Source organism: Corvus hawaiiensis, chromosome 3 (assembly GCF_020740725.1).
Source record: "Corvus hawaiiensis isolate bCorHaw1 chromosome 3, bCorHaw1.pri.cur, whole genome shotgun sequence".
Taxonomy (NCBI): domain Eukaryota; kingdom Metazoa; phylum Chordata; class Aves; order Passeriformes; family Corvidae; genus Corvus; species Corvus hawaiiensis.
In genome coordinates, this window is record NC_063215.1 from 93742904 (window position 1) to 93763016 (window position 20113).

Genomic DNA, 20113 nt, shown 5'->3' on the forward strand with positions numbered 1-20113 from the left:
GTTCTGCAGATCTGCTCCTATTGCACTGTCCTACTTGCTAATACAGGCACAGACATCTCTAGAAAAATTGCCTCTGTACTCTTGGAAACATGACTTCAGTGGCATAGCCACTGTGCAGAGGGGGGAATGGGGCAGAAACACACCTCAGAGTTGTTTCATCACTGAGGAAGCTGGGAAGAGCATGGCTAAAGGTTTCTCCTCCAGGAGATACAACCCCATGCTTATCTAGCCTTGCTGCTTTCAGCATGACTCCAGTTTCAGTACTTGCTGCTGCAGCGTGCCATGAGATTGTACCAAGGTGTGGTTGAGGCTCAGAGGGCATCTCTGCATGTTGATGGTCCTCTCTGTCCTGCACTGTTCGTACTTCTGTGGATCATGGAGGGCACAATAACCTCCTAGGACCCTGCTCTGAGGTAGCCAGAGAAGCATCTCTTTTTCTCTGCAGTGCCTCTTGCAGTTAGCAAAGCAGTAATCATCACAGGGGTCTATTCTAACTAAAAGAATGCTGGGGAATGTAACATTCAAAGGGAAAGGTAGAAGTTTCCAGTGGAAAAGGCAGGGGGAATCAAGCAGAATGTAAAATGGAGAGAGAAATTAATTCAGAGTTCTGCATGCGGTATACATTGGTAGCAATTGCGACTTGTACATTGAGCTCAGGGCAATATATCACAAAATTCATTTCTCTGACCTTGTGCACATTTCTTTCTCAGGAACTAGGTCTTTATGTTGGATTCATAAAAGCACAAGGGAACTGCAGAATATTCAACTGTATAAAAGCAAAATGTAGGACAGACTTCCCTTTGCTCTCAGATGAGTGATGAAACATTTGCACAAAGATGAATAAATTAGTTTTGTGCAAAACAGTGGCCTAATAGTTTGAGAAAAGTATGTGGGAAATATGAGGTTTCTTATTCTGTGGCAATCACCTTGCTATTTGGGCACTTTCCATAGTTAATATGACAGTTTTGGGGCTGGTAGTGGTTCTGAAACTTGTTCTAATGAAATCTGTGAAGTCTGTAAGGAGTGCATCTGCGTATGCACAAAGGGATTATGAACCCTGCTTAGCAGGGGTAAAACCACAGCAGAGCCAATGTTTTACTCCAAGCATCAACATTTAATCTTAATGCCTTCCTTCCTTCCTGGGGAAATAATTATAATATGACTCTAATTCAAAGCCAGAGGAAATCAGTGCTATTTCTCCAAATATATTAACTTTTGGCTAGATTGTGTGGCTGCAAGACCCTGTTTTGTGGAATTAAAGCATTTGACAGCTAGGGCAAGTTTGTTCTTAAAGTACTACCAGGTCAGGACAAACTAGGACAGGTTTTAACATATGCCATCATATTTGGGATAGGTCCCTATCCACTGAAAGTCCTCTCCCATTTTATTTATTATTTATTTATACATTACCAAAACAACCTTGTTCATCAATGATTATACAAGTAGCCTAGATACCTGCATCATACACTGTAGTTTTTTGAGTGACTGCATGTAGACAGATGGTTAAGGGCTTTGGAAATTCCACCCAGAACATTGTCTCTCTTTAGTCCTTGCCTTTGTTCTTTTTTAATTGAAATCAGAAAACCTATTAAAACTTGAAATGAGTACAACTTTTAAATGAAAAGAGCTGCCAAACAGCCAAGCAAGGCTCAGAATGAATTTTGGCATTTTAATGCACAATAAATTAACGAAGCTATACAGATAGGTATCTAGTATCTTTCTGACATCACAGATATCTAAATCATTCAAATCCTCATTAAGGTAGCTAATGTATTAAACCAACATATAGAACAAGATTGAAAAACTCCAAACAACAAACCCAACCATCAAGTCACACATCAAAGGGAGAAAGCTGCAGAAAATTTACTTGAAGACAAAGGACTTATAAATCTCTTTGCTATTTTTGGTCATTTTTAAGCAGTACGTTAAAGAATTTCCCTCCCTTTTCCTAATTTTATCCAAACTAACAATTAAAAAAGATGACGAGTAGAATTGCCATTTTCAAATACAATGATAGAGGTTAACACCTGAGTTTAATTAGTTACCAAACTTAAAAAAACAGCTACAAAAAATTGTCAAATTTGAAGATTCAAGGAAAGAAAACTGTATCTCCAAAGACACGCATTTGCAAAAATGAGCACAGCATCTAGATTAAACACTCTCTTCTAAGAAAGTCTACAAAATGAGTAAAATTCAAAGCAAGCAAGATGACACTTCTAGAAGAGAAAGGAAAAAAATCTTGTGGGCTTGGAAGTGCACCAACATTGGAAAGTCTATTAAAAATCCATACAAGGGGCTAACCCAGAACCATTTGTTCAGCTGAGGTCTTGGAGCAGTGAGAATGTTTTGCTGACACATCGCCCACTGTTACACACAGTGCCAGGTGCAAGACAGGTCAGACTTGGCAGCAATAATTCAACCTGTCAGCTCCAGGGCAGGGAATGCTGGTGGCTTTAGTGACCATCCAGAATTTGTCCCTCATATAGAATGGTTTGAATTGGAAGGGGCCTCAAAGATCATCCAGTTACAACTCCCTGAAATGGGCAGGGACACCTTCCCCTAGACCAGGCTGCTCAAAGCCCCATCCAGCCTAGCCTTGAACACGTACAGGGATGGGAGCCCTCACCACTTCTCTGGACAAGTTGCTCCACTGCCTTCAGAATTTTTTCTTTATACACTATCTAGACCTACCCTTTTTTTAGTTTGCTGAATTTGACTACTCCTTTGTATCTAGAAATTCAGCAATTGCAGAAAACACACATGTGTAAGCTCACTCATGGAAAATATTTTACTTTAAAAGCTTAGGATATAGCTTAAGGAACTCTGAAGCTACCTGGAGTCGTGTCAAGAGATCTGGCTGAACTGCTGGAATTAGGCTGCCACCTACACTCAGTCTCTACCCAGCTTAGATATCCATGTGTGTTTTCACAGCTCAGTTCTTATAATGTCAGTTTTCCCTTACCCCGCATGAGAGGTCACGTGAGAGGACTTGTCTGGGAACTTTCTTTCTGCTCTGACTTGACTTTGCTTTTTCCTTCATCTCAACAAGAAACTTCAATGGGAAAGGCTTTATGGCAAAGGTGGTATTACACAGTAGAACTTGGAGGGAGAATAGAGCACTCAAAGAAAGTGGTTGAGGATTGAATTATGAAAGGTTTCCATTTACTGGCAGAGGGAGAAGTTTACCCTGTAGGTTCACAGAAACTAGAAAATTCAGATGATCCAGAAATAAGTGGCAGACAAAAATTCAAAGGAGAATCAGTTCCAACACCCATGGGGAAATGACCTCTTCTGCACTTTACAGAGTGTCCATGCTAAACAGATGAAATGCAGTGTAGAGTTTCTAAAAGGTGTGCTTTCATTCTTTTCTATTTTTTTTCTAAAAAGAGTTCTTCAAATAGCTTGTTTTCAATATATTCTTAACAGGGCACCTCTGTGTGTTTGTCTGAGAAGGGGGAGGGTGTGTTTTGTGGGAGCCACACAACAATGGCACCAGTCATGCGCAATTCAGTTCCTCCACAGACGTTTGCTCCAGCCTTTAATGCGGCTTCTTTTCGGATATGCTCTGGGAAGCACATGCCATTATCCGGTAGTAAAAGAGTAATAGGTGTGTAATAATGATATGGAGGAAAAATATAATGTTCAAGAAAACTGTGCATTTTGATTTCTTGTTTTAAATGCATTTGAAGCATTTTCAGCATAGTAGATTAAGGTAAGCAGGCAATTCTCATGCTTTCCCTTTGTGCCATACTCAGAATGAAGTTTCCTTTGCTTCTGTCAAGGCAAACTCCATTTGGCACAATGGTGCTGATTTTTGTTGCTTTCAACTGGTTTAGGTCACCAGTAATGATATGTGTGTCAACCCCTACAAGTGTCTGGAACAAAGATCAACCTGTAAATCCCAGTCAAAGCTATACTCATATTTTCCCTAAGCACATGCCTGAGCTAACTTTAGTTATGTTTACTTCACTATTGGTTGTCATTTATTTATTAATTTTCCTTTGGAAGCATTGCTTCTTAAGGAGCTTAGCATCTTTGCACTTTACTTCTCCATGAGCTACATGGATGGAAATCCAATGCAAAATCACTACAGTGGCTCTTCAATTTTACTCATGTAATTTACAGACAGCTTTTCATTTACTCTACATCTGTTGCTAATGATTCATAGATTTGAACAGTATTAGTAACTTTCTGACACCTCATGTTCAACTTCTCTCTTCCAACTTGTCTTAGACTTGTCATAGAACATGATGGTGTTCCAAGCAAAGGACATTTTGTGCTTTATCAGATTTCATCACTTGAATTTTAATACAGCAGTGGAAAAAACACCATGACCTGTCTTCCTTATGAAGGCTATTGTGCTGTCATATTGAAGACCTTCTTCCCTTTACTGATGCTAAAGAGCAAAAGCCTTAATTATTCCATCATTAACTAGACAGAGCAGAAATCATTCTACCATGCTTTCATTTTATTCTATATCATTCCTAGCTCTAAAGGTTCTGCTGGCATTTCCAAAGCGTAATTGGGTTATTTCTTGAAGTCTTTTTATTTGTGATTTTTACATCTGACAAACACCCTGTTCCTTGTGCTAATGGTATGTTATGCAACACCATAATTTCTAGTATGTTTGAGGACTTCAAGATGGTGTGGGCTTTACCATCAGACACAAAGGTAACAATTTTTGTTAAAGAATAAAGCAAATAATTCATTGTTCACATTCTTTTGCCCCAAGCTGACTCTCATCTCCTAAGAGTGAGTCACACAGGTTTCTGCTTTTGAATGAGAGCCAGAGCTGGTAATGAGCCACATGCATCAACTGTATTTACATTTTTCTTTCAGAGCAGTTGGTGGCTTACATAAAAATACAAAACGTAAGCTTCATATGGAAAAAAAATTCTCAATGAGATTTTCCCATTTTCTCATTCATAAATTAACAATTTCCTAATTCAGTTAATTATTTAGTCAAGCAGTCAGTAATTTAGTCAAGTACAACAGATCACAATTGTCCTGCCAAAGGCATATGAGCACTTCCAGAAGGTGGAAGGCAGAGGGGCAAAACTGCTCCCAGAAAAGTTTGTCAATCTTGAAGATCAATAATTGCCAAAGAAAAAGAAGAACTGAAGCTGAATGAAATTCCAAGTAAAGGGTTTAATACAAGAGACTGGGTGTTTTGACAGCATATTTACTGAGTGTAAACATGCAAGAGAGCTGATCCCCCAACAACCTGGATTAGGAACAGGCTGGCAGCAGCACAGCATTGCAGCTCAGATATGAGCTCTGCACAAGCAGACACAACAGAGATCTTTAATCTCTCCCACTTGTGCCTTGAAAAACTTCCATATCCTTGGTGGCTTTTTTAGAAATAAATATTTTTCTTTATTTATATCTTAACTTTGCTTGGATGAGGGGTGATTCAGCTGGTTAACTGTGGCATTCACCATGCCTGGGCACGAAGAACTGTAATCAGAGCTCTAGGCCATCCCATACAGTTCACCATGAATTAAAACACAGCTGGTGTGAGAAGCAATTCTAAGCAGCAAACCATCTTCCAGTGAACAGCATTAGCCAGGAAAGCCCTCTGGCACACAGTAAAGAAATGGGGAATATGTAAAAGTGTTGGGCAACAGCATTTTTATTGGGGGGGCTGACTTTTATGGGCCATCACCTGATGACAGCAAAGGATTAGTTTAATAAAATATTATATGTTTTAGACTTTTTCACAGAAAAATAATACATTTTTACATCCTCATTTGGGAATATGTACCAGCTATAGGAAAGTTCATGTTAGGGGATAATTTAGAGTTGTCAGATACTTTATGTCTTTTCCCACCTTTTCCCACTTTTGAAAAAAGTGGATCTGCTTGCTGACATGGTAAGTTGTAAAAAAATGTCCAAAAATCTCATAGAACTTGTTTTGACTTTTGGACGACTTCAAGGGCATCCATACCATGGCTGTGTGATGGTCAGTATCCTTAGCTACCTCTGCCAACAAGTGTAAAGGGGCTTTTTCTGTTAATTGAAATCTTGGGAGCAGCCAAACCACATGAACCATGAAGCTTCCCCAGTCCTAATCTGAGCAACATGGGGTTATCCTCTTCCTACATATGGAAGTTTACCCATTTGTTAATTGCCACTGTATCTGCAGATTGAATAGCACAGATATTTCCTCTTTTTCCTCTGGGATGGGAATGGTGTAACACAGCAAAGGATGGACAAGAGAAAAAAAGATCTGAAAATTAATTTCCTTCCACGCCACCCCATGGGACGGTGAGCTAACAAAATGATAGTTTTAAAAGTACTGGTTGGACCTTGAATTAGCTTGCTAGTTAAATGTTCTGCTTTGCATTTTTAGCAGAGAAAATATTGGAAAATAATGTGTTCAACTAATCATTATTATTTACAATGGAACATGAAAATTTCAGTCTAAAGTATTCAAACATAAGATATGCTACAACCCTCATAGTATTAGAAATAATTGAGCTGTGAAAGGTTCTGTAGTTTTTTCCTTTTTTAACTTCTACATACAATTTTATTTTTGCATGGACCTGTTCTTACATTCAGCTACCCTCAGTCCTTTTACTGCCATGCTTTAGCAGTCACAAACACCCCTGTTCTCCAGCCAGGCTTCCTTTTTTCCTCTCATGAATTGTAGCATTTTCTTGTGTATCAGGTGTCTAAGGGATGTGCAGCATGTGTGTATGTACACTGCTCTTATGGTTCCAGGCCCCTCATTTCTTCTAGAAATTCATCAAAGGGCCATTAAGCAGCTCTTGGGCTTTGGTGATTAAGCCAGCAAGGGAAAAAGGTAAACAGTGATGTTTAAATTATTGCCACTGTTATAAATTCTCATGGAATGGGAAGAACTCCACTGAGTTTTACACATGCACATTATACTTAAGAGAAACTGTCTACAAACCAATTACATTACCTTTATAGACCAAGCTTAGGCCATATTCCTGCAAGATATACAAGGGCTCAAGATTTTAATGTGATTTACATAGCACATGGTTAAAACATTTCATTACCAGTTCTTTTATAGAAAAGGTATGCTGGTAAGTGCATGCATTAGTAGGAAAGGCTTATAAAATCAACTTTAAAAAAAATATAATCACCAGATTTTTTTTTTCCTTAACGTTTACTACTTTTTCAAAGATTTGGATACACATCATTAAGCTTTTCTACATAAACTGAAGTTAGATTATTTTAAAAATCTCTGGTTCATTTTTCTTTTTAAAGATGCTTTCAACTGCAAGTTCACCTGCGGTTAGAGCTGTCAGAAAAATAAACTAATCAAGTAATTCAAGAAAGACTTATGATAAAGAAATCTCAAGAACTGGTAACATTGATATCTCAACAATGTATCCATTCAAAATACAAGTGATAAATAAATGTTTGAATAGGATTTTAAAGAAGTCCCCATAGATATACATAGCGCAGTAAGGATGACTGAGGTTGGCCATGTTTCATCTACAGATTTAAAACTGCCAGCCTATCTCCCATCCCAGACAGAAGAGTGTATGGAACCAAAGCAGGCATACAGTGTTTTTGCCGTGGCAAACCCAGCTAGCATCTGAGAGTCAGAAGCTGAGGGTCTTTCTGAGAGACAAGCTTCAAAGAGACTGTTTTACTCAGTAGCTGCCAAGATAACTATGTTCCATCAATTCCATTTAATTCTCTACGGCGGCTGTTTATACTTTCAACCTTTTGTGATAATGAAGGTATTAGAACATCTCTTACTCGTTCTGATATGAGAAATGGGAATAATAGTCCCTATTCACCTTGTGCCTAGATTTAATGATATTCAGTATATGTTATTCTAGCTTCCTCTTTTGCAGCCTGGAGTGTCCTCTTGTATTTCAATTTCTGGCTTTGACTCTCTGATTTAGTCTGTTCTTGTGTGAAAGCTGTTCCATACTTCTACCATTTTTTAAGACCCAGGGTCTATAGAATCTTAGGGGTTGGAAGATCATCAAGTTAGGGTTAAAGAACCTTTAGTCCCAGCCATTGCTGCCATGGGCAGGGACTCCTCCCACTGGACCAGGTTGCTCAAGACCTTATCCAAACTGGCCTTGAACACTGCCCCAGGGTTGGGGCATCCACAACATCCTGTTCCAAGTGTCTTACCATCCTCACAGTAAAGAATTTCTTAAAATCTAGCCTAAATTTCCCCTCTTTCAGTTTGTGCCCATTAGCCCTTGTGCTATTGCTACAGCTCCTGATAAAGAGTCTGCCTCCAGCTTCCCTGCGGGCCCCCTTCAGATACTGGAAGATTGCTGTGAGATCTCCATATAACCTTCTCTTCTCCAGGCTGAACAGCCCCAACTTTCTCAGCCTTTGTAGGGAAGGTGCTCCAGTCCTCTCATCAACTTTGTGGCCATCCTCTGGACTTATTTCAAAGTTCCATGTCCTTCTCACGCTGTGGGCACCAGAACATAAGGCTGCTCCTATGTACCAAGAGAGGGCTTGATCCAAACCATCCTCCTGTAATCTCATAAGTGTTGCACACATGTGCACAATATTTCTTTTTAATTTCATTATTCTAATTGCTTCAAACATTTATTTTACCTTTTCGACTACTGATGATATTTCTGGAGAACAAACACCAAGATCACAGTGACTCCAGGATCTTTCCCTGACAGGTAAGGGTTAATGCCCCCACTTACTGTTTCTGTTTATTTTAACTCAGGGCACTGATTTGCCTCTATCAATATTGAAACCTGCCTACTGTCTTATGGCATCAGGAGAGCCTACTGCAGTTCCTCAGGCAGCTTTGTTTTGGCTGTCCTGATTACCCGTGGCAATTGCCGACAGTGGCACCCTGTGATGACCTGCTCTCCCTGCCCACGGGCTGGGTGTGCCCAGTGGCACCAGTTCTGAGCCATCTCAGAATCTCCCTCCTCATCCTGCTCTTCCCTGTCAGAAGGGACTGCTCAGCTCAGCTCCTGCTCCGTGCCTTTTTAAAGACATGCTCTTCCCTAAATCTTGATCAAATTCGGAATGGGTCTGAAAAACACTGCAATAGAAATATCTTCTTGTCCACTAGAGGGAAGTACCTCCATAATTAGGATTTGATGAGTGACCACATGGATCAAGGGAAATAGTGTTCTGTGTTTCTAAATTGCGAGATAACGCTTGTTTTGAACTTTAGTAGTAATAATTTAATGCACAAATGAAAATCTACTTTTAGTAAAGACAATGACACATTAGGTAATAAATAACCCTTTCAATTTAATTGTGTTAGGCTTGCTTTAATGCAGACTTCTGTTCAATAAAAGCTATCTTATGACTTAATAGTTTCACAGGAAATTGCTGCAGAAGAACAATTAAAGGAAATGAAAGTTAGAATTGTATTTCTAGCAAAATCTGTGTGGTATTCAACTCTCATAAAATAGAAACACCATTAACCTTTAATGAAACGACGTTAAATTACTTTCAAATAGTTGTCACTCTAAAACTGACTCATAAAGAGAAGTCACCTGAACACTGTTCTGTTTATCTCTGCAGTGACATATATAAACCATCCTTTTTCAATCTTCTGGTATTTATATGGCACCATCAAAGAAACACTGCTTAAGGTAGAGGCACTGATCTAGTGAAAAATTTAAACTTATCAGTTGTTTCATAAGAAGAGAGCATGCTAGACACTCAGTCTGCCACAGCCTGGATGGTTTCTTTCCCACAAAGTTTAGAAATTTATGTATGAGAGGACTGGGTTTTATACAGATACAGTATGGCCACATTACATTCTGATTTTATTTTTTTCTTACTCAGCTCCAACAGAGAACATACCATTTTTAGAACATTTTAGAAAGGTATCCACAAAAGCAGTGCTACAATGTCTTCAAAAACTGATCACTAAAATTCTCCAACCAACTTAGAAGCTTATAAGATTTCCAATATTAAATCCTTGTGCAGTGTTCTACTGAAATTGAATGAGGTTTGAGCTCCTACTTCACTGTAACGCTCTTCTATCATTATTTTGAACTTTCATTATCAAATAATAGTCTAAGAGGAATTTAGTAGGAAGCCAAGTCTAACATGGATATAAAGTCACTGTGTTTAGGCAATAGTGCAGATATCTGACCCAAATTCCTTAACATTGTCACTTAAATGCCTGAGTAAGGAGATCCTCTTTTCATTTTATCATAAAATTACTGTTCTATTATAAAGGGAAAAACACCCAAACAAACAAGAAACAGATTACAAGATGCCACGACAGTGACTTTGGTTCTTGTCTGCCAAGTTCTGCAGTCAGTTTCACACAGAATCAGCCCATCAAAATTCTCATGGCTTCAGTACTCTGGATTTCACTTGAATCCTTCATTCTCTTCAGCAAATTTTCCTATTATTTGCTTCTATCAGTTAAAACACTAATATATTGCCAGGAAAGGACAACTTCTGTTATCTTGAATCATTTGTGGTTTAGGATAATGCTACATGGAAATTATCAGTAAAAAATAATAATCCCAACAACAACAACAATAAAACCTTCAAGACTGTCCTAGAAATTCTGACTTCAGGTTTCCTTAGGAGAAAGCAGGGCTGCCCTGTGCTGCATTCTCTTTTCCTTCCCTTGTGATTGCCACATGCCTTAGGAGGAATCGAGGTGAGAGGCAGATGCAGACAGTGGTGCTGTCTGTGCTGCATCCATGTCCCGTGTAAACCAGAGCCTCCTTGATGCTCCCCAAGCTGCTCTAGGAGCTGCCCTGGTCAGGGCAGTGGTCAGAAGGACTTTCTGGCCAAACACAGCCAGCCAAGGGGATCCATCCTTCCTACAAGCACAGGCTCCCTCCACAGACGTTCTGGAGGAAGGGTGGGTGGCAGGGGCTGTGCACTCTGGCTCCCTCCCTCATCTAGGGGATTGGGATCCCCTGTGTGCAAGTGGGAAAACCAGGGCCTTGGCTGGTGCATTCACAACAGACCTCGAAAAGATAAACCTGCAGCATCAAGGGTTTTACAGATCAATTCCTTGAACTACATGGTAGAAATTATTTTTAAAAAGCAAAACCTTGTGCTTGTATTTTTTTTTAACCTTAACACAAAGTGACAGTTGACTAAACAGTTTTACATAAAATTTCCATTTCCATTTGAAAAGCTTACATTTGCAATAAACATCCCTTGCTGGCTCTGCTCCCAAACTCAAGCTTTGCTCTGGAAAAACCCTCAAACACTGAAATAAACATTATTTCTAAACTGACTCCGCCACCTCACTTTCTCCTTCACAGCTCCATCTCTTAGATAACATTAAGAGCTTCAACTTTACAAGGTGTTTTCCACTTCACACCAACATACTGTGAAACAAATCACTCGTCTGCAGAGTGAACTCTGCTTCATGAGGTTTTTGCTTTAGGTTCTGTTCTGAGCACAAACTGAAAAAGAAGATGCTCACTTACCACAGAAGAGTCACTGCTGAGTTTTGAGCAGCAGAACTGTGAATGAGTGGTGCACAGAAGAGAGCATTTCAATGACATAGCTTTCCACTGAAAAATGGAGAATTTTGACCCAGCTTTCTGAAGTCTAAAGCCTATAATTAGCAGCAACTAGGCTGCGTAAGGCTAATGGATTGCCTATGTAGCCAGCCTATCATTTTATTTAAAATACAATGGAAGCAAAATGCTCTCTCTGCAATCAGCAGGTTGTGGCAGCAGAGCAGAAATGAACACAGAGGATAGGTGGGTGTTCTTTCGCTGGGTATCAAAACCTTGTTGAAGGAAACATTTCTTTTGTAAGACTACAATGGAGATGTGAAAAGAACAAGGAAGGCTTTCAAAAATAGAGTGCATGAACAAAGTTTCACACTGAATAGGTCAGAAAGGGGTCCCTGCTGTCTGAAGACACACAGAGCTATGCCTGGCTTTTTTTTTTTTTGCTGCATGCTGCTTTCAGACATATACACAGGCTACCTGGTGGAGAGTGGGGTGGGTGATGTGTTAGGCTGCTCAGGGCTGGCTTACCCCCTAACCCTCAGCTGTCTTTGACAAGCATCCTTGCACAGGCCAACTGAAAGGTAAAATTCCCTGAAGCAGCCACTAATTTGGTGCACTTCAAGGGCTTTTGCACCTGCATCTGGAAAACCTAAGTGGCAAAGGGAAATGTCTGAGAATTTGGCTCACTGATTTCTGGGGAAGAATTCCCATTCCTGCATAGTTCGGAGCAGCATGATATCAAAAAAATCTCACTTCTCTTCGTTTTAGTAACATCATACTTCACAACCTTTCTAATTCCTGGTTTCTGCACCTATTGTAGCTATAGTAAAACTATACCTTATAGTAATATCATTAGCAATCTATTCCACATAGCTATTTAGTCATAAAGACAATATTAAAAATAAATTACTAAATACAAAGAGTTAAAGTCAACTGATAGAGGGGACAGATTTTTTTAAAGGTCCATTATTGGCAAACCTGTTCCTTGACCTTTAAAAAAACAAAAGGCACTGTACTCAGTTTATCTCAGGTGACTAGACATAGGCAGAATGGACATCTGCTACCACTGCAGTAATTCAGGCTACAACATTATTTCCATTATAACTGTATTTCCCTGGTATTTTTCAGGCATTCCTAACTTCCTGAAATATTAATAAGTGCTGAGATTTATTATGCACCTAGGGCTCAGTCTTGTGATGTATGTAGCTCTGTGGCCCTAAGCTGCCACTAGAGCTTGTGCTCACATGCTCTTCTAGAATGAAATCAAAACAGCAGAAAACAAGGCTGGAAGGCACCTTGAGGGTTCATTGAGCATCCCCTGGCATTCCCACCCTGTGGATGGATAACCATACATGTTTCTGATTTATTCTTAGCAACCTCCAATGACAGAGGAGGGTGTCCACATTCACCTTCTCAAACCTCATTACTTGAACTTCTGCTGAAGCTGAGCCTTCCACTGCCAACCCATTTGGGGATTTTTTCCAGTCTTATGTATCTTGGATGAAGAGAATAGCTAGTTGATGCTTGGACAGGACTTAAAAGCAGCCTTTAAATACCTACGGGGAACTTATAGAGAAGATGGAGTCAGGATCTTTACTGAGGTGCTTGGCAGGAGGCAATGGTCATAAATTAAAGAGACACAGGAACCAGGGAGGTTCTGGATGTACAGCAGGACAATATTTTTACTGTGAAGATTATTATGGACTGGATGAGACTATCCCCCCTTGAAGGTTTTTAGATCTGACTGTTCAAAATCCCGAGCAACTTAGTCTGAATTCATTGCCCCTGCTTTGAGGGAGAGGTTGGATGAGAAACCTCTCGAGAGCCCCCTTAATCTGAATTATTCTCTTATTTTATTTCTTTTTACAGAAGACCCTTGCAATTAAACTGCTTTTACTTTTATCTAGTTTAAAAATGTATTCAGGCTCCCTTCAGAAGATGTGTTTTCAATGAACCTGGCTGTTATTTCCCCCCTCTGGTCTGTCTCTGCATTTGTCCTGTCTCTCCTGAAGGGCACTGAGCCTCTGGTTTTATATGATGAGGACACTTCTCTAGAATGAGGCCAGATATATTACTGGTGGCAGAACAGAGATTCTCAATTGCTTCATAAAAGCTGAACCATCATTTGAGATGGTTACATAAAGGATGATCACAGCATGGAACAGTATATACAGGATAGTATTTTGAAATATGAATTCTCTGTAAGAAATCAGTTTGGAACTACTCCAAGTGCTCTGTACACATCCTCAGCCATGCAAGACTTTAAATATGAAAACTAGAGTTCCCCTGAAATTCAGCTGTGCATGCAGATCCTTCTCCAAACTGTGAGATCATTTTTCTCCCTTGGGAGTTTTTGTGCCATTTTCCAGAGTCGTTTCAAATACAACATTTTCCTCCAGAAACCTTCAGGATGGCACCAACTGTTAATGTTGTGCCCAAAGATGAATGAACTCTGAATATGACTCCATAACAGAAGTGCATTTCCAGCTTTAATGGGTAGTGCTTTGACAGCAGTATTTTTTAATTTTTGCAAACAATGTATCCCGATAGAATTTAAAAAATGCCTTGCAGTAAGTCCTCTTCAAGAAGATATGGAGCAAACTGTGTCTTGGTTGTTTACATGAAACAAAGAGCCCAAACTGTCAATGTTCCTCCTGACTCTTTTCCTCTGAATACTCAGAAAATCCATAAAACTACCTTTGAACAAAAATGACCAGAACACATACAATATTTACCAGGAACCATCTAAAACTATTTCTGCACTCTGCATCATGCTTTTCTTCTTGTAGCCCTACACAGCCTCTAATAGCCCAAAGCTATTCCTTGCAGTCCCTATTTTTCCCTTCTTACTTGTGCTCTCCCCACAGACGTGACCAACTTCGTCACAGTCTGAAAGGATGTTCTTATATACAAGGAGTTTTCCCCAGGGTCTATTTTGATGCCCTTGGTGGTTTTAAGGCATTTAAATGTTTTTGCAGCACCATGGCTCACTTGTTCCCAGTCTGGAACAGTACCTGCTGACCTTGGCAGAAAGGTAGCGAATTTAAATAGACAGACAAATGTAATTTTTACTATTTTCCTTGAGCTTCTTCCTTCCCCCTCTCAAGGAATTAGTATAGTCAAAAGAACAGCTTGACAACATAAAGTTTGCTGGTTAATTCCTTCCTTCCAAATTATGCAAAGTGTCATCTTTACAAAGGCCCATATCAATATAACACTGAAAAATGGCTATTTTCAAGTGGAGGCCTTGTGAGAGTCTTTATCTTGGCACCCACCCTTTTGATTACTTATACACAGTTACAAGTCATCAGACCTCAGGCAATTTTATATCGTGCTTGGATCTTATAATTTCATTTATCAATCTTTCCTTATGTTTTTTGAGAGGTGATAAATTGGCAAAATGCATATTTAATCTGTATTTGCTACAAGTAAAATGGCCTCTGAAGCACTGGAAATTTATTTTTATTTATTTTTACAGCTGGTTCTGAATTCAAATACACTGATTATAAATAATTTCTGAGTGTCATGTAATATTTATGCTGGAAATCTGAAACTCCATGTCATGTTTGGAGAAATGAAACACAGGGAGGAGAGGCTACGTTTTCACTGAACCAGTGCAGGCTGTAGTGTCTGACACGGTACTACCAGTGCCCCTACAACAACATGAGAGCAGCAGTTGTTGCCCTGCCATTCCTGAGGAATCTGAAATTCCCCCCTTGACCTGCACAACGAATGGGCTGTAATATCTCCTCAGCCACCCACCTCGTCCCTGCCCTTTTCAAGACTACTTTATGCAAGAAATAAAGTGCATTTTCTCTGATCCATCCCAGTGTTTGCCTCCACTTGACAGAGTGCAGAGCATCAGCTGACTTTGACATGTTGCTCTTTTGCCTGACTGTTTTTGGAGGGAATGGTCAGGCATGTACTCATTACATTGACTTGTTCAGCTATAGTCGTGCTCTCAGTTACTCCTGGGAGGGTTAAACTCAACTGTCCGTCTTTCAGGGGAGAGTTGCCTTACCTGACTTTAGGAATCTCCAATTTGGACAGCTATGGCTGAGCTGCATGTCCTGTATAATCAATAGGAAGAAAGAGACACAAAATGGATAACAAATCTGTAGATGGCAAAGCCTGGAAGGAAAAACATTACTGTTTTCAATTATGATTTTGAAGACCTGGGATGAGTGCAAGCTTTTGCACTTAAATGGATTTCACTTGTTGCAAACCAACTAGGTAGGCATAGGCTGCCTATGGGTGACACTGGGTCACAAGCTGAACATGAGCCCACATTCAGATCAATGCGATCAAGTTGGCAATGAAAAGGCCTGGCAGTATTGCGCTAAGAGATCCTTCCTACCACTCTCTCCTCTTACAGGGACAGCAATGCCCCTTACAGTCAAGAGCAGAATGTGTGTGTGGGGGGGTAAATATCCCAAAGATGATGAGAAAACATGATCTAAGAAAGAAGTAGGATCATTTCTTCTAAGAAAAGACTGAGGTCTTTTCAGAGTCTCCAGTCTTCGGACATCCTATCACACTTCAAAATGGAATGGAGTGGCCTATTGTCCATAGTTGTACCAGGGAGGACAAGAAATTATTCACCTAAGGTGAATGAAGAGCTAGTTGAACTTTCAAAAGACTTCTTCATACTAAGAATACTAAAGAACTGGAATAAATGACTTTGAAATGATCTCCATCACAGGAAGTCTTTAAGAGACAGTCAGGAATGTTGTGGGAGAGCAGCAGACTCTGTAACTTGCCAAACTCTTTTTCAGCTTTATTTTCCTACAGTTTTGTGCGTAAGCAGCTGATGCAGAAGGAAATAAATGCTTGTGTGGCATACCACAAACAGCAGGTGATCCAAGCACCAACTGGTTTGCAGTTTCATGGACCTCAGGTTTATCCAGACAGCTAGAATATCCCACAGCACTAAAAACATAAGTAACAGACTATGTTAAATTAAGTAAGGATTTCAGGTGCTCTTATTGCAGTACTCTGAAAAGCAGCTTAAATGTCAAAATTAGGCTCCAGACAACAGAATGTTATACAATAACCATTCCTCATAACTCAGAAGCACAAAGCTCGTCACATCATTAAAACTTGCAGTCAGGTCATTTTATAGAAGACTGTGGCCAAAAACCCTAAATGTGTTTATTGAGAGAAAAAAGTATGGCAGTGAAAATGGCTATTTTGATTCAGCACTATAAAACTGCCTCAGATGAACACTTAGGAGCAAATAATATTGCTTATGTCATGAAGTCAGAACAGAAGAAGCAGCAAAGGAAACATAATATATCACTTTAAATAAGACAGGGAGCATTACTATTCTCTCCTGCCCGTACCTTTTTTTCTCCACAGCCTCCATTACAGTCACACTATGCCCAAGCCTGATTGCCTCGGAAGACTAATAGTACTGCTAAAGCAGGTCAACCTCAACTGAGCAACTAGGAGGCAGGAATACAACGTAATGAAAGACAAGCTAAAAAAACAAATGTCTTGGAAAAGGTGCAGGATTGGAGTTGGATGTTTAGTGCAACAATAAATAAAATAGTCTCATTAAGGCAAACCAGAAACTGAAAAGATGAAGAAGAAAAGTGGTTTAAGGCTTTGGCTAATGCAAGGAAAACAGTTACAGAAGGCAAGGACTTTGAAGCGCTGACATGGAAAAGGGAGAGGATCCCTAATCAAGTTTCGACAAGTGAAAATTATGCTACCTGACAAGGAGGGTGAATGAAAAGATTCAGAGTATGCATCTTTTTGATTCAGGCATTTTCTGATGGCAAGATTAGCAGAATAAAAGTCCTTCGACAATATTTGGAAGCTATTGGGGCAGCCTGTATTTAACACACTAATCACTTAAAAATGAATGAGCTCCTTTTCTGCAAAAAGGCATTTAGAAATGACAGTGTTACAAATTCTGATCTTTCAGGAATTAAATTTTTTAAGTGCACTGTAACATGAAGAAAATTCTTGTAAAAGAGAGGATAATTCTAATTCTGTTTAGCAAAACCAAGAGTGGGAATTACAAGCCAGCTCTTAGGTAAGTGTCCAGAAACCATGCAGTGCTTATGTACAAAAACCTCTACATAACAGCTATACCCATAAGATAATGACTTGAGCCATTGCAAGACCTAAAAGCTTCGAAGCTGAACTATATTGAGAAGTACCTCAAGAGAACTCTAAATCCTTAGCTGGACACCTAGCATTCCTGTATAAGACAAGAGAAACACGAATTCTCTAAAAGTTAGGGATACAAAAAACCACTGAGCAGGAAACTCCCTGAAGCCAACCAACAGCCAATACAAGGAAGACAGGACTGCATATGAGCTTCTTCCCTCTTCAGAGGTTTCATATTCAACCAAACACTCCTTTCCCTAGCAAAAACTTCCAGCAAGCTGTTTGGGAAAAGTGGTCATCATTCCTGTTCAATCTCAGCTGAGGCAGTATCATAATTCATTTTTTTACAGCCTTTAACAAAGCAGAGCCAAGTGGTACTTTAAGCCAAACCCCAAAGGACTGCTTTAACCTCTGCCTGCAGAACCAAATTCCTTCTTATCTTTAAGTTCTGAATTTTATGTTCTTACTCACATGGTGACAGTTTTAAGAATAAATGCTATGTCAAGAAGGAAAATCAGCAAGAGCAAAAGTTAGCCTTGCATTAGGGTATGTCTGTAGGAAGAGAAAATCAAGAGACTGATGGAAGGGAACTCAACTCTCCCCTATACACAGACAAGTGTTCTTAGTAGCCACTGGGCTAACATGAAGGATTAAAATGTAGTCCACAAGTGCTCCTGCTCAAATGTTGAGCAGGAAATATTCAACTGCTCTTTATGAGGATCCGAATATCAATTTCTATATAACTAATCAGAGCAGTTCTGAAACTTTTTTGTTGCCCTAAAACCAAATGCCCTATTTGGTTTGTATGCGCTAAACTCTCTCCAGTGCAAAACTAAGAGCCTCTAAGCTGCTTGTTAGAGAAGTTCCTGACAAATGCTGTCCTTCCTGCTACCCTCTCTGTGTCTTCTTTGAGAAGCAGCAGACTATCAGAGGCCAAAACTGAGTTGCAAAATGTTAATCATTAAGCAGGGTGTATGATTCTGATCTGAAAATCCCTTTGGGATGTCAGAGATGCCCCTCTACTGGTTTTACAGAGTCTAACTTTACAGGCAGAGGCCACTGAGGATATTTGTGCAGCCTACAGCATTTCTGGAACTGCAGATAGAGTGGAGAGGCAACAGTGAGTTTAGGTGGTGCCAGGACCAGGCTGCTGCTGGGAGGCAACAGCCAAAAGATTTGGATCACAACTCTAGACCCGAGTGTGTTAATCCTTCTGAATCCAGCTGCTCAGATTGCTGGTCAAATGAGGCTATTATTTCTCATCCACTTCCTAAGGCTGTTTCAAGCCTGACTGCAGGACTGCAATCAGATACTCCAGTAAGCTGCTCTCAGCACCCCAGGGACCATCTGCCTCTCATAAGTAGAAATCCTGGAGGAGCTGCCAACATGCAGAGCTCTTCCTCAGACTTCCTCTAACAGGCTGTTGCTTAGCCACAACACAGGCTGGCCAGGCTGCGGAGCTGCAGATGTCAGCGTGCGGTTAATCCTTGCACCGGCACGGGGCCAGACGTACAAATGTCCGTCTGTAATTACTGTTCTCTCATGACTAAACACCAGCCCATGCTCAGTGCCCAGCTACACGAGAGATTTTTCACAGCCTGGAGTCCTCCCTGCTTCCTATCTGATCAAAAACTAGCTGAGCTTGTGACAGTATTTCAATGACTTTTTGTACGAAAAAGAGAAGCATTAAGTTACTGTGCTAACACCATGCTTTAAATGATATTTACTTGCAAGCGGAGTATGCCCTGTGGACCAGGGCAGTATATCCAATACTCTTGTTGCAGGAATATAAAATTTGGTCTTTTTCCCTGCAGCTTTCACAGTTTTGAAAAAAAAAATTTGTTCAAGTAAAGAACAGGAGAGCCCTCGTGTGGCTAATTTAACATCTATGATATCGCACAGATGCTAGGAATGGTAGTAAAAAAATATATTTTATGTAAGTTTTCTTTTGTTCTTATCTCTGAACTCACCCCCTTTAAATACAGTTGATTTAATGAACCTCAACTTTGTTTTCCAGCCAGTTGTATCTCAGTTTTTTTTCCTTCCACTGAAAATGAACAACCCATTCCTCATACCATATCTGTGCTTCATTTCCCAGTTTTGACAATAGGAATGTAAATTATATAGTAACCCTTTCTGAAATGTTTCTCTTGTGGGCTGTAGGGAAGAAGAGAAGCATATGGGGGATTTATTATGCACAATGACCTCATTCTTTCCAAGTTTCCTTGTTCTCCGGAGATATATTTGCAATTCACACACACAGTTCAGAATTGGACTGGGCTATGCATCTGCTGTACATACACACACACACACACACACAGAGAGAGCTTCTTACACTCCCAGAAGACAACAGACAACAAAAAAGTGTGTGTTCACATTATTTTTGCACTAGGGCTCTCCTTGCAGATAAATGATGTAACCAGCATCTCAAGTAACCCCTAGTTCTGTATGAGCTTCTCAAAGGCACTGCAAAGATCAGACAGTCAGATCATTCAGGGTCCATTTTTAAGAAACAAAATTACTCATGCCTTACATGTTTTTGGCATCAAATGCATAAGTTGGAAATAAAA

General features: G+C 39.9%; 1 long non-coding RNA gene across 1 annotated transcript in view; it reads right to left on the reverse strand.

Moving 5' to 3' along the window:
* Positions 1–11596, reverse strand: part of LOC125322836 — a 75901-nt gene extending 64305 nt beyond the window's left edge. The window contains exon 1 of the long non-coding RNA XR_007202239.1: positions 11394–11596. This is a non-coding gene — a long non-coding RNA (uncharacterized LOC125322836). The remainder of the gene's footprint in view (positions 1–11393) is intronic.
* Positions 11597–20113: the final 8517 nt, after the last annotated feature.